General features: G+C 43.7%; 1 long non-coding RNA gene across 1 annotated transcript in view; it reads right to left on the reverse strand.

Moving 5' to 3' along the window:
• Window positions 1-4,253: 4,253 nt before the first annotated feature.
• Window positions 4,254-27,840, reverse strand: part of LOC132658655 (uncharacterized) — an 81,825-nt gene continuing 58,238 nt past the window's right edge. Inside the window, exon 2 of the long non-coding RNA XR_009598568.1 lies at window positions 4,254-6,480. This is a non-coding gene — a long non-coding RNA (uncharacterized LOC132658655). The remainder of the gene's footprint in view (window positions 6,481-27,840) is intronic.

Below are 27,840 nucleotides of genomic sequence, written 5' to 3' on the forward strand. Positions count from 1 at the left end.
TCCCCTATCCCATCCCTCTAGGTCATCACAGAGCTCCAGACTGGGCTCCCTGGATCATATACCAGCTTCTCACCAGCCATCTATTTTACACATGGTAGTTTAAGTGAGAAATAGATTTAAGGGACTAGATCTGATAGAGTGCCTGATGAACTATGGATGGAGGTTCGTGACATTGTATAGGAGATAGGAATCAAGACCATCCCTGTGGAGAAAAAAGCAAAAAAGCAAAATGGCTGTCCGGGGAGGCCTTACACTTAGCTGTGAAAAGAAGAGAAGCAAAAAGCAAAGGAGAAAAAGAAAGATATAAGCATCTGAATGCAGAGTTCCAAAGAATAGCAAGGAGAGATAAGAAAGCCTTCCTCAGTGATCAATGCAAAGAAATAGAGGAAAACAATAGAATGGGAAAGACTAGAGATCTCTTCAAGAAAATTAGTGATACCAAGGGAACATTTCATGCAAAGATGGGCTTGATAAAGGACAGAGATGGTATGGACCTAACAGAAGCAGAAGATATTAAGAAGAGGTGGCAAGAATACACAAAAGAACTGTGGAAAAAAGATCTTCATAACCCAGATAATCATGAAGGTGTGATCACATCCACTCACCTAGAGCTTGACATCCCGGAATGTGAAGTCAGGTGGGCCTTAGAAAGCATCACTATGAACAAAGCTAGTGGAGGTGACGGAATTCCAGTTGAGCTGTTTCAAATTCTGAAAGATGATGCTGTGAAAGTGCTGCCCTCAATATGCCAGCAAATTTGGAAAACTCAGCAGTGGCCACAGGACTGGAAAAGGTCAGTTGTCATTCCAATCCCAAAGAAAGGCAATGCCAAAGAATGCTCAAACTACCACACAATTGCACTCATCTCACACGCTAGTAAAGTAATGCTCAAAATTCTCCAAGCCAGGCTTCAGCAATACATGAACCGTGAACTCCCTGATGTTCAAGCTGGTTTTAGAAAAGGCAGAGGAACCAGAGATCAAATTGCCAACATCCACTGGATCATGGAAAAAGCAAGAGAGTTCCAGAAAAACATCTATTTCTGCTTTATTGACTATGCCAAAGCCTTTGACTGTGTGGATCACAAGAAACTGTGGAAAATTCTGAAAGAGATGGGAATACCAGACCACCTGACCTGCCTCTTGAGAAACCTGTATGCAGGTCAGGAAGCAACAGTTAGAAGTGGACGTGGAACAACAGACTGGTTCCAAATAGGAAAAGGAGGACGTCAAGGCTGTATATTGTCACCCTGCTTATTTAACTTATATGCAGAGTACATCATGAGAAATGCTGGGCTGGAAGAAGCAGAAGCTGGAATCAAGATTGCTGGGAGAAATATCAATCACCTCAGATATGCAGATGACACCACCCTTATGGCAGAAAGTGAAGAGGAACTCAAAAGCCTCTTGATGAAAGTGAAAGAGGAGAGTGAAAAAGTTGGCTTAAAGCTCAACATTCAGAAAATGAAGATCATGGCATCTGGTCCCATCACTTCATGGGAAATAGATGGAGAAACAGTGGAAAGAGTGTTAGACTTTATTTGGGGGGGGGGCTCCAAAATCACTGCAGATGGTGACTGCAGCCATGAAATTAAAAGACGCTTACTGCTTGGAAGGAAAGTTATGACCAACCTGGATAGCATATTAAAAGCAGAGACATTCCTTTGCCAACAAAGGTCTGTCTAGTCAAGGCTATGGTTTTTCCAGTGGTCATGTATGGATGTGAGAGTTGGACTGTGAAGAAAGCTGAGTGCCAAAGGATTGATGCTTTTGAACTGTGGTGTTGGAAAAGACTCTTGAGAGTCCCTTGGACTGCAAAGAGATCCAACCAGTCCATCCTAAAGGAGATCAGTCCTGGGTGTTCTTTGGAAGGACTGAGGCTAAAGCTGAAACTCCAATACTTTGGCCACCTCATGTGGAAGGTTGACTCATTGGAAAAGACTCTGATGCTGGGAGGGATTGGGGGCAGGAGGAGAAGGGGGCGACCGAGGATGAGATGGCTGGATGGCATCACGGGCTCGATGGACATGAGTTTGAGTGAACTCTGGGAGTTGCTGATGGACAGAGAGGCCTGGCGTGCTGCGATTCATGGGGTCGCAAAGAGTGGGACACGACTGAGCAACTGAACTGAGTTTATATATGGGCTTCCCCAGTGGCTCAGCAGTAAAGAATCTGCCTGTAAGGCAGGAGACATAGGTTTGATCCCCGGGTCGGGAAGATCCTCTGGAAGAGGGCATGGCCACCCACTCCAGTATTCTTGCCTGGAGAACCGCATAGAGAGAGAAGCCTGGAAGGCTACAGTCCACTGGGCTGCACAGAGTCGGACACTCCCTAGCACGCAGCATGCAGGCAGTGCAGATGTACCGACGCTCCTTTTCTGCTTGACCCACTCTCTCCTTTTCCCACTGTGTCCACAAGTCCATTCTCTGTATCTGAGTCTCCATTCCTTCCCTGCAAATAGGTCCATCAATACCATCTTTCTAGATTCCATATGTGTGTTAATATATGAGATTTGTTCTTCTCTGTTTTACTTACTTAGGGTCATTCTTCAGTGGTTCAAAGTGATTCATCTCCCTTGAAGAGATGTGAAAGTTACTAGAACAGCAACTGCCAAAGCGCAGCATAGGCAATGATATTGGGCAGTACATAGATGAATGATTTTTTAAATTAAATTCAATTAATTATTTTTGGCTGTGCCCTGCAGCATGTGGGTTTGGTTCCCTGACCAACGATCAGACCCTCACCCCCTGTATTGGAAGGTTGGAGTCTTAACCACTGGACTACCAAGGAGGTCCCAATAATTCTTGAAGAGTTGTATATATTGTGATATGCGTTAGAAAAAGTATAAGTTAACAAACCTGTAACTCCAAGATGTTCCATAGGATTAAGGTAGATCTAAAAATCAGTTGTAAAATAGTAAGTGCAATTCTTCAAATACATAAATACTAAATAAATTGGTAAAGGAGGTATGCAACGACACACACACACACACAAAGGAGATCAGAAGGCAGCACAAAGATGGCTAAAATTGGAAAATATTATTCTAGGACTGAAGCCAGATGGGTTCCCATGGCTTGGGTCAGTCACATGACACACAAGATCATTTTCCCAGCTTTACAGAACATAGAACCACCAAGATCTCTGAGCTCTCCATGACCTTACTGCCTGTCTGGTACCTTAGCAAAGTTGCAAGAACCACTTGGTTTTCTTGCTAACTTAGGAAGTCTTAATTCAACCAGATTGAGCAATAGGCAAAAATTCTTTTCTGATCTAACATCTCTGGACCCAAATTCCTGAACTGGAAGCAAGTGTTCCCAGTGCCCTACAGAAAAAAACAAAGATTGTTTAACTATTTTTTTCAAATTATTCCAATGAGAATTTTATTTTTATCACTGAAGTATAGTTAATTTAAAATGTTGTATTAGTTTTGAGTGTGCAGCAAAGTGATTCAGTTATATAATACATTCTTTTTCAGATCCTTTCCCATTATAGGTTATTACAAGATATTGAGTAAAGTTCCCTGTGCTATACAGTAGGTCCTTATTTATCTATTTCATATATAGTAGTATGCATATCAGAGAAGGCAATGGTACCCCACTCCAGTACTCTTGCCTGGAAAATCCCATGGTCAGAGAAGCTTGGTAGGCTGCAATCCATGGGGTCGCTAAGAGTCGGACACGACTGAGCAACTTCCCTTTCACCTTTCACTTTCATGCATTGGAGAAGGAAACGGCAACCCACTCCAGTGTTCTTGCCTGGAGAATCCTAAGGACGGGGGAGCCTGGTGGGCTGCTGTCTCTGGGGTTGCACAGAGTCGGACACGACTGAAGCGACTTAGCAGCAGCAGCAGCAGCAGCAGTGTGTATATGTTAACCCCAAACTCCTAATTTTTCTACCCCACTGCCAACCGACACTATCCCCCTTAGTAACTTTAAGTTTGTTTTCTACATCTATGAGTCTATTTCTGTTTTGTATAATAAATAAGCTCTTTGTAACATTTTTACAGATTCCACATATAAGTGATATCACAGGATATTTGTCTTTCTCTGACTTACTTCACTTCTGATGATCACCTCTAGGTCCATCCATGTTGCTACAAATGGCATTATTTCATTCTTTTATGGCTGAATAATATTCCATGGTATATATGCACCATGTCTTTATCCATTCATCTGTTGATGGACATCTTGCTTGCTTCCATGTCTTAGCCATTGTAAATAGCACTGCTGTGAACATTAGAATGCATGCATCACTTCAAATTAGAGTTTTCTCTGGATATATGCCCAGGAGTGGGATTACTGAATCATATGGCAAATCTATTTTTAGTTTTTGAGGACACTCCATACTGTTTTCCGTAATGGCTGCACCAATTTGCATTCCCACCAACAGTGAATGGGATGGGGGTCTGCCTTGCTATTTTGAACCAGCCTGAGGCTACAGGTTCAGGGAAGGGATTCCTCCAGGCTTTTGACATGTTATTCCGCCACGGCCTCCTCCCTAACAACATAAGCAGGAAGTTTTGTGGGTTTTTTTTGTTTTTGTTTTTTTTTCCAGGAGGAGTGCATTATATTTTATTAATGTTAATCCTTGATTAAACAGCTGGTCCATTTCCTGGGATGGTGAGGGTTGCCCTATAGGAGGCATGAGGATGCATCCACATGCATTTGCAGAAGGGGCAGGGGAAGGGGTCGGGGGACTGCAATTTGATGGGGAGGAAACTTGGGGAGTTAACCAGTTCACACGGAGAAAAGAGTCTGATGCCTTTTTACTTACCAGCAAAGCTCTCATCTCTGGTTAAATAAACTGGCCATGATGGGAAACCATGTGGCTGTTAAAAGGAATGAGTGTGGGCAGAGTTGGTTTTTGTGTAAAAAGAAAGCATTTATACATGCTTGTTAGTAAACATGGAGTATTTCTGAAAGGATTTACCCAAACTGTTAACCATAGTTGCTGATCCAAGTCTCTAAGTCAGGTTGGCAGGGGAGGGGGCACCCAGCATGTGGCAGAAGCTCCACATTAGAGCTGTCTGTACACTGGCAATTTTTGCAATGACCTATATTGCTTTGATGACAATAGCTTTTCGGATGGTAGCAGACAGTGGGAAAATATTTTAAAGCCCATGTCAGTGCCCCAGGAATATTAGTCCATGAGACATATGCTTAGAGTGAGAGGTTCATTTGTATTTACATAATAATCACAATACATAATCCATATTACATAATAATCATGATGACATACTTGTCTTTACATAATAATTATACAGAATGCAGGTTGCCTAATAATCATTATGAAACCTTCAGCAGAAGTACAGGCATGGATAAAGCATTCGTAATCAGGAAGGGATGAGACTGAATTGCCCTTGCTCTCCCCAAAGTGAGCGAGCCCCTCACTCACTGGCTGTAATCACCATCACGGCTTGTGTCAAATGCTCAACTAGTCTTATCACAGACATTAGCTCTGATCCTCTCAAGAACTCTCGAAGATGGATTCTGTCTCTGTTTTACAGAGGAGGAAATTGAGGCTTCGGAAGGTCAGCCCATCATTGTGCTAGAGAAACTAAGTGTCCAGTAGCACCCACGTTCTCCCACCCCCATTATAGAAGCCTCAGTGGGATTACATCTCCCAGGCCTCCAGCTCAAGGAAATGGAGTAGAAGCAATTTCAGGCTCACAGGGTGAAATGTACCCTCTCCCTCACCTTCCAGCTTGTGCAAAGGTCTCCAAGGCCCCGGCAGATGGGAGAGCTGTAGCTGAAAGGAGTCTGGCTCCTCAAATCAGCACCTGAGGGGAGTTGTCCACCACCCTGAACCGGATATAAACATCAGTGTTGAGGACCTGAAATCTGAGGGTTTGTTGCCTCTGTGAAAATTCCCTAAAATAATACAACTGCTGAAACGTAACATCAGATACCATCCAATCACAGAGGATAGAGGATCGGGCCAGGATACCAGAGCCATTGGCCTTAAACCTTCTAATGCAGGGTTCTAATGCATGGGTTCCATCCCTGGCCTGGGAATTAAGCTCCTACATGCCTCATAAACTTAAATTGTTGTTGCTATTTAGTCACCAAGTCGTGTCTGACTCTTTGTGACTCCAGGATCAGCAGCTCACCAGGCATCCCTGTCCTTCACTATCTCCCAGAGTTTGCTCTAACTCATGTCCACTGAGTCAGTGATGCCATCCAACCATCTTATCCTCGGTTTCCCCCTTCTCATATTGCCCTCAATCTTTGCCAGCATCAGGGTCTTTTCCAACAAGCTGACACTTCACATCAGGTGTCCAAAGTATTGGAGCTTCAATTTCAGCATCAGTCCTTCCAATGAATGTTCAGGATTGATTTCCTTTAAGACTGACTGGTTTGATCTTTCTGCAGTCCAAGGGGCACTCAAAGAGTCTTCTCCGGCACCACAACTTGAAGCATCAATTCTTCAGCACTCAGCCTTCTTTATGGTCCAACTCTCACATCTGTACAAACCTGAATAACTATGCAAAAAAAACAGCAACAACAACTGATCATATCTGGCACCACATACAAAGATTAACTAACATGGACATAGACCCAAAATGTAAAACATAAAAAGAATTTTTTAAAAAAGGGATATGTACTGATAACCCTCCAAATAAGAAAGAAGCCAGTGGAGGAGAGAGGATTCAAGTGGTCACAGGTGACTTTGGAGGCACACTGAGAGCTGTTCACTAACGCCTGCTCTGCTGGATGGCACAGTGTCGGGGGAGAGAGTGTGCTGGTGATGGACTTCACATCTGTGTGAAGACCAAGCCACCTCCCACTTCTACAAAGACGCCAGGGCTGGCTGGTGGTCAGAAAACAGAAGCGAGGCTCAAACCCCAGAGACAAATGAGGAACTGTCAAGTCAAAACCAGAGTCCACTGGGGAATGAAAGCTGTGTGCTTGTGTGGTAAGCCTGCAGAGAGGTGCTTGTCTAATATTTTCCAAGACCTAAGCTTTTTTTTTTTTTTTTCAAAATCCTATACAAGGAAATGTTACAGAGGCCCCGTCACAGCAATTGCTTCACAAACGTCGCATCAGTTTCCGTGGTAATATTAGCATTTAACTCTACTACAGAACCGATGCAGACATTCTGGAAACTCGAGCAATTAATTTCCGTTTTCAATTCTACACGATTCATTGATGTATCAATAAGATCCTGTGAAATTGAAGAAGGTAATCAGTAATATTATTTTAAGAAGAAATGACTAAAATTTTTTTAAATGAAAAGAATTTTTTTTCCTATTCGACTTTTTGAAAGCTAGTATAAGCTGGACCATTTCTTGATTAAGTAGCATGAGTGCATTTATCAGTGGTATCATTTTCTGATTTCTAACGACATTATTCTCTGTACATTGATATCCTAACAAGAGGATGTTTCCCTTCCATTTGTAGGAGATATTCACACTTTATCCCAGGCTGTCTTCTGGAGTGAGACTATAACAGAGATCAGACCAGCCCTTGTGGAATGTATATTTTGGTGGAATAAGTAGCGGACTCCATCAATAGAAGGTTGGGTTTGAGAGTTTGGGATTAGCAGAGGCAAACTATTATATATGGGATGGATAAACAAGGCCCTACTGTACAGCATAGGGAACTGTATTCAATATCCTGTAATAAACCATAATGGAAAAGAATAGAAAAAAAAAAAGAAGTGAACCCAAGAAAATGAGTTCTTTTTCTCATGGCAATAAGCTGCCCAGAGCTGACTCCTGCTCAGCAGACCACACCCACTGTAAATTACACATTTCACTGCATAAACAAGTGCCCCAATAATACAGCTGGGAAACTTGACCCAGGTCAAGTTTCAACTGACTTCAGGTCTTTCCCTAAGCCCAGTGAGGGCTCCCAGCACATGACAGATCTCAAATAGAACCAGTGACTCAAAAGCAGTTGGTGAGATGGCCCTCTGGCAAGAGTCTGATTGGCCCCAGTGGAAAGCTGTTAGACAGCCCAGCTCAGAGCCCGAGTCTGGAGGGAGTCCACAGGGCCTGGTTTCTGGCAGGCAGCTGGGCTGAAGGAATAGCAGGTCTCTCTGCATGATCACACGTGAAGCCCTGGGAAATGCACAGCCTAGGGACCCAGCAGGCTCAGGCCCACCTGCGAGCTTCTGACCTCACCACACCACCACCCACGGAGGGAGGCTGTTCGGTGTTTCCAGGGAGTAGCAGCCTCTTAAGCACTACAACAATGTCAGCAGACTTAAATTGATTAATATCACACATTGTGATGGACTCTTCCAAAAAAAAAAAAAAAAAAAACGGTTCTAAAACAGTTGAGCAATTGCAGAGCTGAGGGCATTAGGAAAAGTTGACTATCTTACACCAGGCCAGCCAAGCAGTGAATCAGTCAGGGACAAGGCTGAGATGTTCATTTTTGTACAACAGATTTCCTTCGATTAAAAAAGCAATGGGCGAAGCAGACGAAAAAGGACAAATACCACATGATTCCACTTGTAGGAAGTACTGAAAGGAGTCCAGTTCATAGAGACAAAGAGTAGAAGGGTGGTTACCAGGGTGGAAATGGGGAGTTGTTATTTAATGTGTACAGGGCTTCAGTTTGGGGAGATGACAAAGTTGTAGAGATGGATGGGGTGATGGTTGCACAACGAGAACGTACTTGCTAACACCGATGAATGGCTAAAATGGTAAGCTTTATGTTACGTCTACTTTATCATGCACACAAAAAGTTGTGGAACTAGTCATTGGGATTGTTTTTTGGCTGTTCCAAATGTGGGATCTTAGTTACCCAACTCAGAATCAAACGTGTCCCCTGCGTTGGAAGCTTGTAGTCTTAACCACTCCACCAGGGAAGTCCCTCATTGTAATTCTTTAATTAGATCATTTGAAGATTAGTTGGGTCTCATTTAGTACTTTCTTTCTGTATATGTGCTGGCCTCCCCACAAGGCATTGTACCTTGGGATTGATAAGGGCAGGGACTATTTATAATTTACCTTTTTAGACCCACAGAAACTAACACAAAACCTGAAGGAGCATAATACTAAATAGATGTTATTTGAACCAAAAAAAAAAAAAAGGACAATCAGAATTTCCTCATTGACAAAGGTCATAATACTACATGGTGTTTTTTTTTTCTAAAAAGATGTTCACAGAATAGTAAAAACAACAAAACCAATAAATGTTATCGAATGTTTTGCATTCAGAGTAAATAAGGTTTTTAATCCAAAACAACCAAAAAATCAGTTGTACTTCAAGCAAATGATTTTTTAGAGAATAGCAGAAAAAAAATAAGAAAAAAGTTAAGTATATATATATATATATATATATATATATATATATAGAGAGAGAGAGAGAGAGAGAGAGAGAGAGTCATACTGAAAGTTTCCTACCTAAATTACCCATGTAGCCCTGACTTTAATAAGAAGTAAAAATGATGACTGCATGGATAAATGAATGACTTTCCTTCTTGGTCCACAGGGCTGTATTTTCCCTGTCTGGCTATCAGAGCATTCCATGCCACGAGCCTTGCAGGTCCTTGGAGAGGTACTGCTGCTGCTGCTGCTAAGTCGCTTCAGCAGGAACCAACTAATGTCCTCCCAGTTTAGATATCTCTTTCCTGGGTAGCTCCCTTCTGCAGGGTGAGACAGGAAATGATCACCAGCTGCCCTCCCAGCTGACTCAGCCATGAAAGCTTTTATGGGAATCTGTCTTCACTTCTCTGGTGCCTCTTTGGGTGAAGACTTTCTCATTTTCTGATAAACCAGAGCTTGAAGGGGCTGAAATTTTTCAACAGCTAAAGGAAGAAACAGCAGAGAGAAACCCTGGCATTATTCGAAGCTAGAGAGCATTCGTGGCACAGGGAACCGAAATGCCTCTCTCCTCCTGTTTTCCCTTCGGTGCTGAGCAACCCTCTTGGTGTCCTCAAATTCCTAAGATTTTTTTAAACATCTCACATTTTGATACTAAATAAATCCAGCCATTTGTGCACTTCAGTCATTTTTAGCAAAGAGTAAGTACATTAGCTGTTTTCTTTGCAGAACAAAACCAAAGTCTCATCTAAATCAAAGACACCTATAAAAATAAGGAGCACTTTCTTATAAGTACAAAAGAACCACCATGAATTTGGCCAGGGCTCCTGGCCTGCATCATAAGATGTTTCTAACATCTAGAGAGATGTCAAAATATGTTATCATAATGAGAATGCTTTTTCTGAGCTCAGAAATTCAGAATGACAGGAACTATCATTTGTGGCAATATCATGAAGGAGAATCTAACAAAACCTCCAGCCACAAAATACCTAGATATGATGCCTACAGAAATAACAAACATGGTTTTAAGAGCGCAGCTGAGATCAGTAAAGGAAATCCCTGAGACTGGAGCAGGTGCTGACAGTTTGGCTGCCCAGGCAATGGGAGCTCTGGCAGGGAAGAAAAGTCGCCTTGAGTTTCATAACCACAGGCCACACTTCACACAGGTTTGCATTTAAATGTACTCACCTGTACAGTCTAGGAATCCCAAACCAATTAAATAACATAAGAAGAGTCCCAATCTCATTCTATCACAGGGGCATTTGCTAAAGCAGATGAAAAACTCCTCTATAGAAACAGATCCTCAACCTCTGCCACACAATATCCCCAGAGTGAGAATTCTGTGAGACAGAAGCACACAATCAAAAACTACACAGTGCTTTAGGAAATATGACCAAGATTCCACTAAGAACCAGAGTTAAGAATATAATAGCAGACAGTATAAGATATCGAATCCCAGGAACCTCAAGAACATCAGATAATGAAACTATCAGAAAGAGGCTGGGTATTGTGGCCCAAATGTAAAAGAAGTAAAAATTATCAGAAAATAATCAGACTCCTAAAAAAGAGACCAGACATTTTTGGAAAATGACCAAATATAACTTCTAGAAATGAAATGTATATAATAAAAAACAAAAACTCGATGAATGGCTTTAAAGATCAGGTAAGATAGCTGAAGAGAGAATTAGAGAACCAGAAAATGGTTTGGAAGGAGATTACCTAGAGGACAATGCAGAAAGAAAAGCAGTTTTAAAAAGAAGTTAAAGACATGAAAAGTTCTAGCATGGATCACATTGGACTTTCAGAAAGAAAAAAATGGGTCAAGAGTCAATATTTTAAAAGCTAGTGGCTGAGAATTTTTAAAAACAGGATGAAAATCAAGTTCAGGAAGCAAAATTAGGTCACATAAAGCAAAATTAGATACACAAAACTAGACACATTTTAAGGAAAAACTGCAAAGGATAAAATCAATGGAGGGGGGAATACTTTCAAAGAAACAACACTTTGGCAGCAGACTTTTTGATAGCTACAATATAAACCAGAGGTCAGTGGAAGATTCTCAAAGCACTGAGAGATATAGACAAATCATATTTAGCTTGGAAGTTAAAAATAGCAAAGAAACAAACCAAGGCTAAATCACAGATCATGCCTAGGTTTAGTCATAAGAAGTTATTTATGCAGGAATAATGGATTTCATGGGGGTGAGCTCTTGATCCAATGATCTACTGTCACCAACTTGAAAGTTTTAATAACTTTTGAGAAAGATCCGTGTGGTTCTATTTTTCACTGGGCCCTACAAATTATGTGGTTGGTTGTGTATGCAGGTCCTGAGGACCTAGTACCATTTAGAAGTAAGCAAGCAGCATTCCATATGACATGTGGTCAAGTTCATTAAAATAAAACCAACATGCAGAAAAATCTAGGTCTTGTATCTTGAAAGACAGAAAGAAGAACTTATGCAAACATATTTGATGGGATTTATCAACTACAAGTGCTCAAGTCCCTTGCACATGAGGAGGAGAGGGGGAATCAGGCTCTATCAGGGACCAAACCAAAAAGGAGTAAGCACATCACCAAAAAGCAAACATTTGTTGAGCCAGGTACCTTGCACAATGCACCAAGGAGCTGAACAACAACAATGAAAGAGGAGTTAGAGCTGGTGTCCCTAGAAAGGAAATCATCTTTCTCAAACACACGGATGGAAACACTCACCAGTATCATTGGAAGCCCCTCCTCTAATCCTTCAAGTTACAAGGGCCTTGTGACAGGTGGTGATGAGGAAAAGCTGCTTCAAAATGTATCTCGAGGGACTTCCTTGGTGGCCCAGTGATAGAGTCCACCTAACAGTGCAGGGTATGTGGGTTCGATCCCTGGTCAGGAAACGAAGATCTTACAAGCCTTGGAGATCATGCTTGCAGCAAGTAAGACCTGACACAGCCAAATTAATTTCATTATTTTTCTAAAAGATATCATGATGGATTTCATTGTTTAATTATTTTATCTTGGTAATGTTAATTAAGAATCTTAATTCTAAAAATGCAATTCTGTGCTGCATTGATATATGATGGGGCTTCCCAGGTGATGAGGGCAGGAGAAGGGGCCAAGAAGATGAAATGGTTGGATGGCATCCCTGACTCAATGGACATGAGATAGCACAAACTCTGGGAGACAGCGAAAGTCAGGGAACCCTGGCATGCTGCAGTCCATGGGGTTGCAAAGAGTCGGACATGACTCAGGGACTGAAAAACAACCACCCAGGTGGCTCAGTGGTAAAGGATCCACCTGCCGATGCAGGAGCTGCAGGAGACACGGGTTCAATCCCTGGGTCAGGAAGACCCCCTGGAGGAGGAAATGGCAACCCACTCCAGCATCCTTCCTGGGATAATCCCATGGACAGAGGAACCTGGACATCTACAGTCCAAAGGGTAGCAAAGAATCAGACACAACTGAGCAGCTGAGCATGCGTGTAGAAGATTCTGATAATGTTAGAAGATGCCTTAAAAAGCAGGAAAAAGTAGCCGTACTAGTATGAAAGTACCTGACTTATTATTTTTTCAAAGATATAGGTTTACGGCCTTACATGATGATGGATTCTATCCATTAAAATAGTTTTTCAATATTACCCTGACTTCGGAAGAAATAGCAGTGTTAATTGGTCTATTTGTACTATATTTGCAGCCATCTTGATCCATTAGACAAAAAAAAGTATCAAACATCTAGGAGAAAGTGCCATTTTTAGAACTAAAAATTCAGAGTTGCAAAAGAGTCTTGTAGTATCAGAATTAAAATGGAAACTTTTCATCTGCAGTTTTTGAGGTTATATGGGGTAGGATGGAATTAGATGGCAAGCCAAAGTGAAGTGGAAGCAGACAGAAAAAGAGAGAGAGGGGAAAGAAACAGAGGCAAAGAGAAGGATGGCTTCAGTTCCATACTGGGTCATGGGGACAAATTTGTAGTGGATTCCTAAAAAGGAATTACCTATGACTGTTCCAGTTGAGATAGAAAGTGAAGATTGCCTAGGAAATTAAATTAATGAGCATTTGTAAAGAAACTAATTGGATATAAGTAATGATTTCCTTTAGTGAGTCACTCTCATACTGGGAGAGTACAGAGTCTCCTTTGGAAGTCTTTCAAAATAATTTAACTCTTCAGTAGTCCAAGACACTATTCACAAGCTGAGATGTATATTCTATGCGGCACAGTGTAGAGTGGAAAACGGGGACAGAGAGGGCGCTCCAATCTCACTGCGCACACACTCCCTGAGTCTATCATCCATCTACTCACTCTTTCCCTTCATTCCCTAGAGAACTCCCTGAAGATGGCTATCTTAGTTTCTTTCTCTCCAAGGACAAACTGTGATGGAAGATGGAGAAGATATTAGTGCATGGCAGGCTTCAACAGGAGATGTTAAGGATTAGAACAAGCCTAAAAACATGAAGAGTCTTCTCACAGTGGCCTCTGCCCCAATTCTTAGATTCTTCCTCCTTCGAAGATTCCTCCAGATTGGCTTTGATAGTCAAACATCCTCTCCTTCCTCTTTCAGCCTTTGTGGGGCATCTTTAGTAAACAGTGACACTTCTCTGAGCATGCGCTTCTCTGTGTGCTTTGGGAATGTATATTTTGAGGAAATTGAAAAAGAGAGAGAGAATGTGCTTTTGCTGGTTTCCCATGTAAGGAAGGCTCAGGTTTGGCAGTGATGTGCTTGTTGGTTTTTAGCCAGATGCCCCCAGATTAACCACACGAATGGGTATGCTTTGTCAAAATGAATATCTCACCATAGCCAGTCCAACAAATTGGAGTTAATTAAAATCCAAGGTAAGCACACTGAAAAAAGCTAAGAGGAAGAGGAAGAGGGCAAGATGAGGTTAGATGGGTCATGATGACAGTGAATACAGCGGGAAGAAAGGATAGCAATTTCCTGGTGGTGCATTCTAGAAGAGTCACTGGCTAACAGCGACTGGTGAGAACAGTGACCCAGGGACAAACATGCGGCTTAGGACATAGGAACCAAACTTTAAATGTCAAAATCTTTAAAAGCTAAAAGAGGCATTTTTCAGACATGGTACAAGAGACAGGAAATTTTTAAACACTTCTAGAACGTTGCAGGTTGCAGGTAGCACAACTGAGCTCTCACATTGATTGTTTATTTAGTGTATTTAGTGGATATGCGTGTTGCATAAGAGCCCATGGGCATGTTTGTAGGTGGCATGACAATGTTAAAAGTGGGGAAGTTCCTGCTCTTAGGACATGAATCCATCATCTGGAAATGCACGCCAGTGCAAGCTATTTCAGGGGATTCATTTCATATGGCTGCCTGCTTTTTCTCTGATGGCTGCATAACTGTGTCCTTTAAAAGACAAATTCTCAGGTCAAGAATTTGTTAGCCTCTTCTACAAGCTAACGCTGGATGGTAAAATCTGGGTAGACCAGCAAAGCTAGTCACATTTGGGCCAGTCTCTAATCTGCAGAGGAGCTGTGTCTAGATAGTCAGAGACACAGCCAGCCAAGGGACAAATGTGTTGTAAATCTTATTTTTAAGCTAAGAAGAAAAACTTTTAAAAATATACAGTTTGAAGAACTTGGTATGAAGATTCAAAGCCATAAGAGTTATATTTTCTTTAAAAATGCTTAGCAGGACTTCCCTAGGGGTCCAGGGGTTAAGAATCCACCTGCCAACGCAGGGGACATGGGTTTGGTCCTTAGTCCGGGAAGATGCCACGCTGCAGAGCAACTAAGCCCGCGAGCCACAGCTCCTGAGGCCTGCGCACCTAGAGCCCGTGCTCCACAAGAGAAGCCGCCGCAGTGGGAAGCCGTGCGCTGCAACTGGAAAGTAGCCCCCTCGCGATGCAGCTAGGAAAAACCTGCACACAGCAACAGAGACCCAGAGCAGCCATGAATAAATTTTTTTTAAAGTGTTTAAAAATGCATGTTGTTGTTCAGTTGCCCAGTTACGTCTGACTCTTTGCGACCCCATGGACTGCAGCACACCAGGCCTCCCTACCCCTCACCATCACCCAAAGTTTTCCCCAGTTCATGTCCATTGCATTGGTAATGCCATCCAATCATCTCATCCTCTGATGCCCTCTTCTCCTTTTGCCCTCAGAGCAGATGTGAAGTCTGCTCTTCACATCAGGTGACCAAAACACTGGAGCATAGGAGATGGCAAAGTAGAAAAATGTACATATTGAGTGTTTTGTTGGGTAGATATTTGAGGACTGAACACAACAAAGACTAATAGAGTTTTGCAAAGAGAATGCACTGGTCATAGCAAACACTCTCTTCCAACAGCACAAGAGAAGACTCTACACGTGGACATCACCAGACAGTCAATACCAAAATCAGATTGATTATATTCTTTATAGCCAAAGATGGAGAAGCTCTATACAGTCAGCAAAAACAAGACCAGGAGCTGACTGTGGCTCCTGATTGCCAAAGTCAGACTTAAATTGAAGAAAGCAGGGAAAACCACTAAACCATTCAGGTATGACCTAAATCAAATCCCTTACAATTATAAGTGGAGTGACAAATAGATTCAAGGGATTAGATCTGATAGAGATAGACGGAGGTTCGTGACATTGTACAGGAGGCAGTGGTCAAGACCATCCCCAAGAAAAAGAAATGCAAAAAGGTAAAATGGTTGTCTGAGGAGCCCTTACAAATAGCTGAGAAAAGAAGAGAAGCGAAAGGCAAAGGAGGAGGAAAGATATACCTACTTGAATGCAGAGTTCCAAAAAATAGCAAGGAGAGATAAGAAAGGCTTCCTCAGTGATCAGTGCAAAGAAATAGAGGAAAACAATAGAATGAAAAAGACTAGAGATCTCTTCAAGAAAATTAGAGATACCAAGGGAACTGCATGCAAAGATGGGCACAATAAAGGACAGAAATGGTATGGACCTAACAGAAGCAGAAGATATTAAGAGGTGACAAGAATACACAGAAGAACCATATAAAAAAGATCTTCATGACCCAGATAACCAGAGTGGTCTGATCACTCACCCAGAGCCAGATATCCTGGAATGCGAGGTCAAGTGGGCCTTGAGAAACATTACTATGAGCAAAGCTAGAGGAGATGAAGAAATTCCAGTTGAGCTATTTCAAATCCTGAAAGATGATGCTGTGAAAGTGCTCTCAATATGCCAGCAAATTTGGAAAATTCAGCAGTGGCCACAGGGCTGGAAAAGGATTCATTCCAATCCCAAAGAAAAGGCAATGCCAAAGAATGCTCAAACTACTGCACAATTGCACTCATCTCACACGCTAGTAAAGTAATGCTCAAAATTCTCCAAGCCAGGCTTCAACAGTACATGAACTGTGAACTTCCAGATGTTGAAGCTGGATTTCGAAAAGGCAGAGGAACCAGAGATCAAATTGCCCACATCCATTGGATCATTGAAAAGCAAGAGAGTTCCGAAAAACATCTATTTCTGCTTTATTGACTATGCCAAAGCCTTTGACTGTGTGGATCAAAAAAAATTGGAAAATTCTTCAAGAGATGGGAATACCAGACCACCTGACCTGCCCCCTGAGAAATCTGTATGCAGGCCAGGAAGCAACAGTTAGAACTGGACATGGAACAACAGACTGGTTCCAAACATGGAAAGAAGTATGTCAAGGCTGTATATCTATTTAACTTATAGGCAGAGTACATCATGCAAAATGCCAGGCTGGTTGAAGCACAAGCTGGAATCAAGACTGATGGGAGAAATATCAATAACTTCAGATACGCAGATGAAACCACCCTTATGGCAGAAAGTGAAGAGGAACTAAAGAGCCTCTTGATGAAAAGTGAAAGAGGAGAGAGAAAAAGCAGGCTTTAAACTCCACATTCAAAAAACGAAGATCATGGCATCCAGTCCCATCACATCATGGCAAATAGATGGGGAAACAATGGAAACACTGACAGATTTTATTTTGGAGGGCTCCAAAATCACTGCAGATGGTGACTGCAGCCATGAAGTTAAAAGACGCTTGCTCCTTGGAAGAAAAGCTGTTACCAACCTAGACAGCATATTAAAAAGCAGAGACATTACTTTGCCAATAAAGGTCCATCTAGTCAAAGCAATGGTTTTTCCAGTAGTCATGTATGGATATGAGAGTTGGACCATAATGAAAGCTAAGCACTGAAGAATTGATGCTTTTGAACTATGATGTTGGAGGAGACTCTTGAGAGTCTCTCAGACTGCAAGGAAATCAAACCAGTCAATCCTAAAGGAAATCAGTCATAAATATTCATTGGAAGGACTGATGCTGAAGCTGAAACTCCAATACTTTGGCCACCTGATGTGAAGAACTGACTCATTGAAAAAGACCCTGCGCTAGCAAAGATTGAGGGCAGAAGGAGAAGGGGATGACAGAGGATGAGATGGTTGGATGGCATCACTGACTCAATGGACGAGTTTGAGCAAGCTCCAGGAGTTGGTGATGGACAGGGAAGCCTGGCGTGCTGCAGTCCATGGGGTTGCAAAGAGTTGGACACGACTGAGCGACTGACTGAACTGAACTGAACAGAACAAGGCAAAGCTGATGGGTGCAACGACACAGTTCCAACCTGAGCACAGTGGATTTGTGAGGAATTGTCCCCATGGGAAGGAGAATCACAGCATTCCTAGCAGTTGGCATCATTTATCATTTATTTAACCTTATTTATCATTCTTTCACTTTCCCTTTTTATCCATAATCAGAAGCAGTAGATGAAGAGAAGGACCGAGGACTCCTAGTAGAACTGAAGCCACTACATGACCTGAATTTGGCCTCAAGAGGTGTGAAGAATTCGGCCCTGAATTTGGATGCTGCCACCTCTTCAAGATGCTGGCATTTCCAACAGCCACCCCCTGGCTGCTCTTTTTCAGAGGATTGCCCTAAAGCCCCTAGAGTAGTTCTGCCTGCTTATAAAAGGAACCAGAAAAACTTGGGAATATTTAAGGGTGCTGGTAGCTAATGACAGAACTATAAAGCTCAGGTCCCCCAGCCCCCAGAGGGGACAGCCCTGAGGTACCCATACTCAGGAATTCCCCTGTGACCAGGACCATACACAGAATTTGCAAGGTTTCCCTGGTGACTCAGATGGTAAAGAATCTGCCTGCAAGGCAGGAGACTCAGGTTCGATCCTTGGGTTGGGAAGATCTCCTGGAGAATGGAATAGCAACACACTCCAGTATTCTTGCCTGGGAAATCCCATGGACCGAGAGGCCTGGCAGGCTCCAGTCCATGGGGTCAGAAAGAGTCAGACACAACTGAGGGACTAACACACACAGTGCAAAGCGAAAATGCACATCTCTTGATCCAAAGTGATTAAGAATTTCAAGAGCATTAGTCCCAGGCCAGGGCCTCCCTGAGCATAGGCCCCGGGTCACTGAAAACCTTGCTCCCAGGAAGGACTGAGTAGGAGCCACCCTCTGCTGGGCTCCCTTCCTAGTCCAACTCCCCCATCTCGCCTAGCACATTTCTCCAGGAAGCACTTCCTTGACCCACCACCTACTCAGGAATTCTCATCTCAGGGTCTGCTGCTAGGAGCCTAACTTAAGACAGGGTCATGGACATACCACCACTATCCAATGTTTGTTAACTAGAAAGAATAAAATTTGTCCCCAGCTATGCACCCCGCATGATACCTCATTGCTCATTTTTGCAGTGCTATCCCCCAGTTTAAGCCTGTTCCCATCAAGCCTGATGGGAAGGTTCCTGCACTGCCTCGTCCATGACAAGAAGACAAGGATGAAAAAGTGGGCTCTGGGTTCTGAATACACCTGCCTGCCCCCACACAGCCCAGGGGCTGATCATGAAACACAGCCATCCTGCCACAGGGTTCTGCGCAGGACACAAGATCCTCACAAGCTGAAACTGCTCAGGAAAGCCAGGGGAGCAGAGCACAGTGCTTTCCTAGAATGTGCCTTCACATTTGCAAAGAATGTGAAATAAACAGCCTCCTCTCTCGAGAGGGCCATTTTTCCTCTTTTCTTTAATTTTATTCAAGTATACTTGATTTACAATGTATATATAGATATAGGTAAAAATATACATCTTTTCCCTTATATGCTATAAAAATTATTGAGTGTAATTCTCTGTGCTACACAGTAGGTCCTTGTTGGTTATCTATTTTATATATAGAAGTGTGTTTATGTTAATCCCAAACTCCTAATCTATCCTTCCCCACCCTTTCCCCTTTGGTGACCCTAAATTTGTTTTCTATGTCTGTGAGCCTGTTTCTACAAATCTGAGTAAACTCTGGGAGATAGTGAACAGAGGAGCCTGGAGTGCTGCAGTCCATGGGGTCACAAAGAGTCAGACGCAACTTAGTGACTGAACAACAACGAGTCTATTTCTGTTTTGTATGTAAGTTCTTTCGCAGCTTTTTTTTTAGGTTCCACATATAAGTGATATCATACGGTATTTGTCTTTCTCTGTCTCACTTCACTTATTATCATAATCTCTAGGTCCAGACATGTTGCTGAAAATGGCATCATTTCATTCTTTTTTAATGGCTGAGTAGTATGCCATTGTATATATGTACATCTATATCCATTCATCTGTCAGTGGACTTTTAGAATGTTTCCAAGTGGTTTCCATGGCTATTGTAAATAGTGCTGCTATGAACATTGTGGTTCATGTATCTTTTCAAATTAAAATTTTCTCCCAATACACACCCAGGAGTGGGATTGCAGGATTATGTGGTGGCTCTCTTTTTAGTTTTGTGAGGGCCCTCCCTAGTGTTCTCCATAGTGGCTGCACCAATTTGCATTCCCACCATCTGCACGGGAGAGTTCCTGCTCATCCACACCCTCTCCAGCATTTATTATTTGTAGGCTTTTTGATGGTGACCATTCTAACCAATGTGAGGTGATACCTCACTGTAGTTTTGATTTGCATTCTCTCTCTAAAACTATGTTTTCTCAAGCTTGGTATCAGGCCTCTGGTATTGAGCTCCTTCTATGAAGGCTGATTGTTTAACCCCATATTATTGTATTAGTAATGGTGATAGGAATGATGATGCTGACTTAACCATCCATGATAGAGTCCACCTAACTTAGATGCTGAAGGATAATGATAATGATGATGTTGTTAGAAATGTTTTTATTTCTAGTATTCTTAAACACCACTGAGTGAAATGATGATAGAAGCATCAAAGTCTATTAGTCCTTAAATGCAGAAGGAAATTCACTCTGTAAAAAGTTATAATATGCTCAAATATCAATACCTGTAAATGCCCCTCAGCTTGATTTTGAGTAATCCCTTAGTTTCTACTTCTTACCAAAGATATCACTGAGTAACTGTTGGTTTTGGTTGGAGATACCCAACAACATTTTGTTGTGGTGTGAGGAGGGAGGGAAAGTGGAGAGGGTGCCTGGTGGCAGTTTTTCCCCATATTCCAGCCCTTGAGAAAAAGATCAGCTCTACTGTACTGGGGGTCTTCCAGCATGAAGCCAGTGGTGGCAGTGGGTTGGAGGAGGCCCAGAGCTGGGCTGAGTCAGTTGAGGAATCATCTTTGCAGCTGCCATTGCTAGCTCCCAGCCCTGAACCCCCACTGAGCTTTCAACTCCTGGTAATGCCCTCAGTGAACTGGGACCTTTCAGATCTACTAGGCAGAGAGGGTAACAGTCAGGGGCATGGAAGCAGGGACAGAATTGATGTGGGGTGGCACTGGCCAATCCAAAACCCATTGCTGAGGATGAGAAGCACTAAAAAATGGCCCTGTCTGGAGAACACAAACTCTTGCAGTAGGTCCATTCTTCAAGCCAAAGCTTAATTTGAAACCCATAAGCATACCAGGTGAAGGCAGAGCTTCTTTCATTAAAGAAGGGGAACGGGCTGCCCAGAGACTGTTCTGGACCTTAATGTTTGTACCTGTGGGAGCTGATGCTGTGGAATGATTTTAGAACATGGAGAAAGTCATGGAGATCCATCACTCATCTGTTCCCTTGGAGACGGAAGGCAAAATGAAATCAGCAGGTGTCCTGTGACCTGTACTTTGCCTCATCTACTCACTAGCCAAATGAACGGCATTAGGCAAGTCAACTGCCTGCCTGAGCCTCCATCTCTTTACCTGTAAAATCAGAGAGAACCCTATGGAGGATGGTTCAGAGGACAGAATAAGATGATTTACAGATGACAGCACGTATAGTGATTGATAACATATAGTGATTGATAACACATTCTCCCTCTTATGGCTGGTTGGATATCCTTGCAGTCCAAGGGACTCTCAAGAGTCTTCTCCAACACCACAGTTCAAAAGCATCCATTTTCCAGCACTCAGCTTCCTTCACAGTCCAACTCTCACATCCATACATGACCACTGGAAAACCATAGCCTTCACTAGATGGACCTTTGTTGGCAAAGTAATGTCTCTGCTTTTCAATATGCTGTCTAGGTTGGTCATAACTTTCCTTCCAAGGAGTAAGTGTCTTTTAATTTCATGGCTACAGTCACCATCTGCAGTGATTTTGGAGCACAAAAAAGTAAAGTCTGACACTGTTTCCACTGTTTCCCCATCTATTCCCCATGAAGTGATGGGACCAGATGCCATGATCTTCGTTTTCTGAATGTTGAGCTTTAAGCCAACTTTTTCACTCTCCTCTTTCACTATCATCCAGAGGCTTTTGAGTTCCTCTTCACTTTCTGCCATAAGGGTGGTGTCATCTGCATATCTGAGGTTATTGATATTTCTCCCAGCAATCTTGATTCCAGCTTCTGCTTCTTCCAGCCCAGCATTTCTCATGATGTACTCTGCATATAAGTTAAATAAGCAGGGTAACAATATACAGCCCTGACGTACTCTTTTCCTCTTTGGACCCAGTCTGTTGTTCCATGCCCAATTCTAACTGTTGCTTCCTGACCTGCAAGGAGATCCAACCAGTCCATTCTAAAGGAGATCAGTCCTGGGTGTTCTTTGGAAGGAATGATGCTAAAGGTGAAACTCCAGTACTTTGGCCACCTCATGTGAAGAGTTGACTCATTGGAAAAGACTCTGATGCTGGGAGGGATTGGGTGCAAAAGGAGAAGGGGATGACAGAGGATGAGATGGCTGGACGGCATCACCGACTCGATGGATGTGAGTTTGAGTGAACTCCGGGAGTTGGTGATGGACAGGGAGGCCTGGCGTGCTGCAATTCATGGGTTCACAAAGAGTCAGACACGACTGAGCAACTGAACTGAACTGAACTGAAAGATGAAAAAGAAACAAAACTTTGTTCCCTGAAAAGTCCCTGAGTCTCAGATGAACCCCCAAGTCCTTGGCTGAATAAACTATGGGAGACCCCAAGGGCACTTTGGTGCTGGGGTAGGGCCTGCCCAGTCCTCCCCAGATCACAACCAAGGCAGAGCCCATTGTGGTAACTGTCTCTCACTGGGTCATCACAGCTGTGTGCATAAGTGCTCAGTTATATCCAACTCTTTGTGACCCCATGAACTGTAGCTTGCTAGGCTTCTCTATCCATGGAATTTTCCAGGCAAGAATATTGCAGTGGATTTCCATTTCCTACTCCAGGAGAGTTTCCCGACCCAGGGATCGAACCCATGTCTCTTGCATCTCCTGCACTGGCAGGCAGATTCTTTACCACTGCACCACCTGGGAGTCCCTGGGTCATTACAGGACACCTGCTAATTCCATTTTGCCTTCTGTCTCCAAGGGAACAGATGAGTGATGAATATGCCTTTCTCCACGTTCTAAGATCATTCTGCAGCATCAACTCCCACAGGTATAAACATTAAAAAAATGAAACCATAAAAGTACTAGGAAAAAAAAAAACATACTCTAGAGCCTTGAAGTATGGAAGTTCAGTTCAGTTCCGCTCAGTTGTGTCCAACTTTTCCATTGAGTCAGTTCTTTGCATCAAGTGGCCAAAGTATTGGAGCTTCAGCTTCAGCATCAGTCCTTCCAATGAATATTCAGGACTGATTTCCTTTAGGACTGACTGGTTTGATTTCCTTGAAGTCCGAGGGACTCTCAAGAGTCTTGTCCAACACCACAGTTCAAAAGCATCAATTCTTTGGTGCTCAGCTTTCTTTATGAAGTATAGAAAGCCTTTCTTTTATCCAGAATCCATAACCCTGAAAAAGATTACTATATTCTATCACCTAAAAATTGATTTCACTTAGATACACACACACCATAAGCAAAATCAAAAGACAACATTGTGGGGTAAATATTTACAACTCCTATCACAGAGAACTAATCTTCCCTTAGTATATCAAGAGCTCCCAGAGTTATTAAGGAAAAGGGTCCAAGCCAATAAGACAATTTTTGTTTCAATGGGCAAAGAATATGCAGAGGCAACTCATAGAAGAGGAAAGGCAAATGGCTCTTGAAAGAACTGAATGGTGCTCAATTTCACTTTAGAATAAGAGAAATGCAAATTAAAACTGCAGTGAAATGCCACTGTGACCAGGCTGTGGGGAAGGAGGGTCTTTATTTGTCACTAAAGGAAGAGAAGGGGACGACAGAGGATGAGATGGTTGGATGGCATCATCGACTCGATGGGCATGGGTTTGGGTGGACTCCGGGAGGTGGTGATGGACAGGCAGGCCTGGCGTGCTGTGGTTCATGGGGTCACAAAGAGTCGGACATGACCGAGCGACTGAACTGAACTAAGGTTGTACATACTACACAATCCCATTGAAGGTATCCGGAAAACCTTATAAATACTATAAACACACTTATCCCTTGATCCAACAGTCCTCCTTGCCAAAATTTATCCTACAGATGTACCAGCACATACAGAAGTGTCCTGGTTGGCACTGTTTATAGTAACAAAAGACTGGAAGCAACCCAAGGGTCCATCAATAGGAAACTAGTTAAACAAATTTACAGTATGTCCATAAATAGGATATTATAAAGCTGTAAAAATGAGTGAAGACACTCTTTATGCACCGATTTGAAAGATCTCCAAGATATACAATTAGGTGAAAAGAGCAAAGTGCAAAACAGTTTGCATAGAATGTTAACTTTTGTCAGCCTTGCCATGCTAGTATTTCATTGTCATTTTAATTTGCATTTCTCTTAAAGTAAGTGAGATTGAGGAGCCTTCCATTCTTTCATGAGCCATTTGCATTTTATTTTCTGGGAAAGAGGAAAGGAAGCGCATATCTGTTTTCAAATACATAAATACACACATATTTGCTTGTATTTGTTAAAGACACCCAAGAAACTAACATAAGTATTCGCTTGGGTTGGGGTTGATGAACAGGAATAGAAGCCAGGATTTTTATAGCTTTGATTTATGAACCAAGAAAATGAATGACCTGTCCGAAAATAAAAGTAAACTAAATTAAGCTTTCCCAATCATGCCTCAGGCTCCTGTTAAACCTATTGTTTTTGCATTTGTCAAGCATTTTCCAAAGCCTAAACCTGACGTTGGAGGAAGGCAAGGTCAAACATGAACAGACAACTATGGCTGCCCAGGAGACCAGAAAACCCAGAAGGAGGCCCCACGTGGATGAACTCCCTTGCCTATTTGTAAAAGCTGAAATCAATAGAGGATGCCGTGAAATCAGCAAGAGGACCAGCCAATGCCTGCTTTGAAGCCAACGTGGCCACTGAGTTAGGGCATCAATCAACTTCAACAACGGGTTCCTTGCAAGCAGCTGAAGAAAAAGAAGGCTCCCATGCCCAGAATATCCCCTCTCTAGCTTTGAGGGCTACAGCTGGACCCAGATCCGACCTGACTTGCATCTTGTCAGGATGACACATGGGCGACTGCTCTCATGTTTGGTTTAGTTATCTGCGTTTCTCTCCCAGCGCCAGGGACTGCCGCCTGTCACCCCCACTTTAAACATTTTTCCAGCCAGAAGGGCGCCCCAGCCACAGCTTTGCGGAAGAGTGAGAGCTGGCCGGGCGCTGCAAGATGAGACGGCACATCTGACGCACATGGAAAGAAAAAAGCAAACTGGAGTCTCCAAAGCCGCCTGTCCCTGCGGGCTGAGCACTCACAGCTTCTCCCCTTTGATGCCTCTGATTTTCTGAGCTCTGGAAGCACAACATGTTGGAAGTAAGCAGAGCAGCTGCCCCAGGAAAGAATACGCTCGTTCCGGTATTTCGGACTTCAAGGAAAAGCGCTGAAGGGTGTGGGGCTCTGGGAGGGAACAGACGCCAGTGTCTCCACAAAATGTCCTGTTCCCACCAGCCTGAGCTCCGTTCACATCAACCAGCTGATTTGGTTTGGGGAGGCTCCAGTTCCCCGACTGCTCCAGTTCCCGGACTAGGGAGAATGCATTTGTTCTGCTACTGATGGGTGGCATGGATTATATCACCCGCCTGGTGCTGCCCGGGTCAAGTGATGACCTGGCCTGAAGTGGGGGATACAGAGGGATTCTAGAGACAAGACGGGGGAGCTGGACTTCCGCTGCCCTAGGCATTAAGCGGGGCCACGCCCCCTGACCGCCTCCCCTACCGCGCTGCCAAAGCCCAAGATCCCTCCAGATCTAAACTCACAGTGCCAGTTTCTGCAAGGGCACTTTTTTCCCCCCTAACTAAAACCTGCAGAAGAAAGGATGACTCAGGCCTGGTTCACAAGCTCAGTGGCTGAGAAAACCATCTCGGGTCCCCTGGAGCGGAAGACTCATCCACTCTTCAGAGGCGACAGGGCACTGCAGTGTGTTTTTTCTGCTTCCCACAAAAGTGCTAAAGGAATAGGGCAACCCATCAGTCAAGGAGAACATGCCACTGCCATCTGGAGAAACCAGACCACACATGGAGAGGTCCTGGGCCAACCAGCAGAGGACAGGACCTTCCTCCATCCAGTCCGGTGATATTACCTGACGAAGAAGTAGCATACAGCAGCCTCCAAAGGACTTCTCAGAGCATGGTCCATGGTCCAGGAAACTGCACCTCTCCAGGAGAAGTCCTGGTCCTCCCACCCTCACTCCTAGTCCTAGGATGCATAGCTCGGTTCCACCCCAGGCACCATGACAGGTCTTAGGCAGCCATGACATCCTTCTTCGTGACATCCTTGCCCGGAAGTCCCTCCCACCGCCACAGACGCTGGACCCTGATAGGGCCCTGGATCCCTCTGGCACAAGAGGGCCCACAGATGTACCATGCACCAATGGGCCCTTGCCCTTCAGAGTCATAGGCCTAAGCTCCTCTATCCATTCCTCCCTTGACATGATTTTAAAGCCCTTTATCAACATTGGGGGCTTCCCAGGTGGCTCAGTGGGTAAAGAAGCCACTTGCATTGCAGGAGATGCAGGAATCAAGGATTCGCTCCTTGGGTTGGGAAGATCCCCTGGAGGAGGGCATGGCAACCCACTGCAGTATTCTTGCCTGGAAAATCCCATGGACAGAGGAGCCCGATGGGCTACAGTCCATAGAGCCACAAAGAGTCGGACACGACTGAAGCGGCTGAGCACATACACGTGCACGCCAAGCTTGACGTTCACCCCATGCTCCTGCTCCAGTTTGCCCAAGTCCCTCTGAAAGCATGAGCCCCACATTGCAACCCCCTCCCCAGGTTTCTCTGAGCAGAGCAGAGGACATGGAGCCATTCTCTCTCAGTTGTTCATTTGCTTAACCTGTATCTATCCAATGCCTCCTACATGCCAAGACTCTTCCAGGAGCCCTTAATAATGTAGTCTACAATGGGGAATCTCATCAGAAGGAAATTCTAGAGCTACAGCTGACATTTGTTTGATCAAAACCATGTGGCCTCTACACATCTCTATTCCCATATCCCTGTGGGTTTGTCTTGCGACAGCACACTAGGTATCAAGTATGTGTCAAGGGATACACAGCCTGTCCAGCAAAGGCGCAGAGACTTCTGTCTCATTTCCAAATAATGGGGCCAGCACTCAGTTCTGCAACAAAGCAAGGAATACCACAAGGAAGGTGCAAAGGTCACACCCAGCTCAACTTATCCTCATCCATGTTTTCCCCATCTATTGAAGTGCTTGTGCTGAATAGAGAGACAGAGGGAGAATTTGCGGTGCGATGCTGGGTGCGTTCACGTGTACTGTCCTTCAACTGAACTCCTGGGCACAGGAGACATTGAAAGAAGGGAATGAGCAACATTTGAGATTGTAATACTGCCGAAAAGACCAGGGTTTGGTAGCTGAGTCAGTGTTCTTTGACTTGCGGGAGGGGATTACCCCTCCTTTTCATCAGGAAGCATTGGACCACAGAGAAGGTGGTCAACACCAGGAAGACAGACCTCCGTGTGGCAGCAGCTAATCTCAGGGTCACATCAAAGCCAGCCCACAACAGCAGGACAGGAACCCAGTGGATCAGCAGAGCCCCAGCCAGAACAGGAAAGGATTCCAGAGTGACAGCTAGCGTGCAAAGCTATGTCCCACCAAGGAGAATCTTTGAGGTCACTCCAGACACTTAACTTCCAGAGAAAGGGAGGGCTTGGGCTCTGGAAGTTGTGCAGGTAGAACTCCAAACCAGAGATGCTACTGTTGGGAGTCCACCATCACCCACTGGTCCTAGACAGCTGTGAGCTGAGCACCCATGAGTCACTACAGCCACCATCCAAGTCAGCAGATCCAGAAGCAGCAGTATAAGGCTGATCTGGGGTGGCTGTGCTTTCCTTATCTGCAAACAGGAAAAAAAGGTTAAAACCAACTGTTTCCATGCCCAAA

The sequence above is a fragment of the Ovis aries genome, chromosome 25 (genome assembly GCF_016772045.2).
Source record: "Ovis aries strain OAR_USU_Benz2616 breed Rambouillet chromosome 25, ARS-UI_Ramb_v3.0, whole genome shotgun sequence".
Taxonomy (NCBI): domain Eukaryota; kingdom Metazoa; phylum Chordata; class Mammalia; order Artiodactyla; family Bovidae; genus Ovis; species Ovis aries.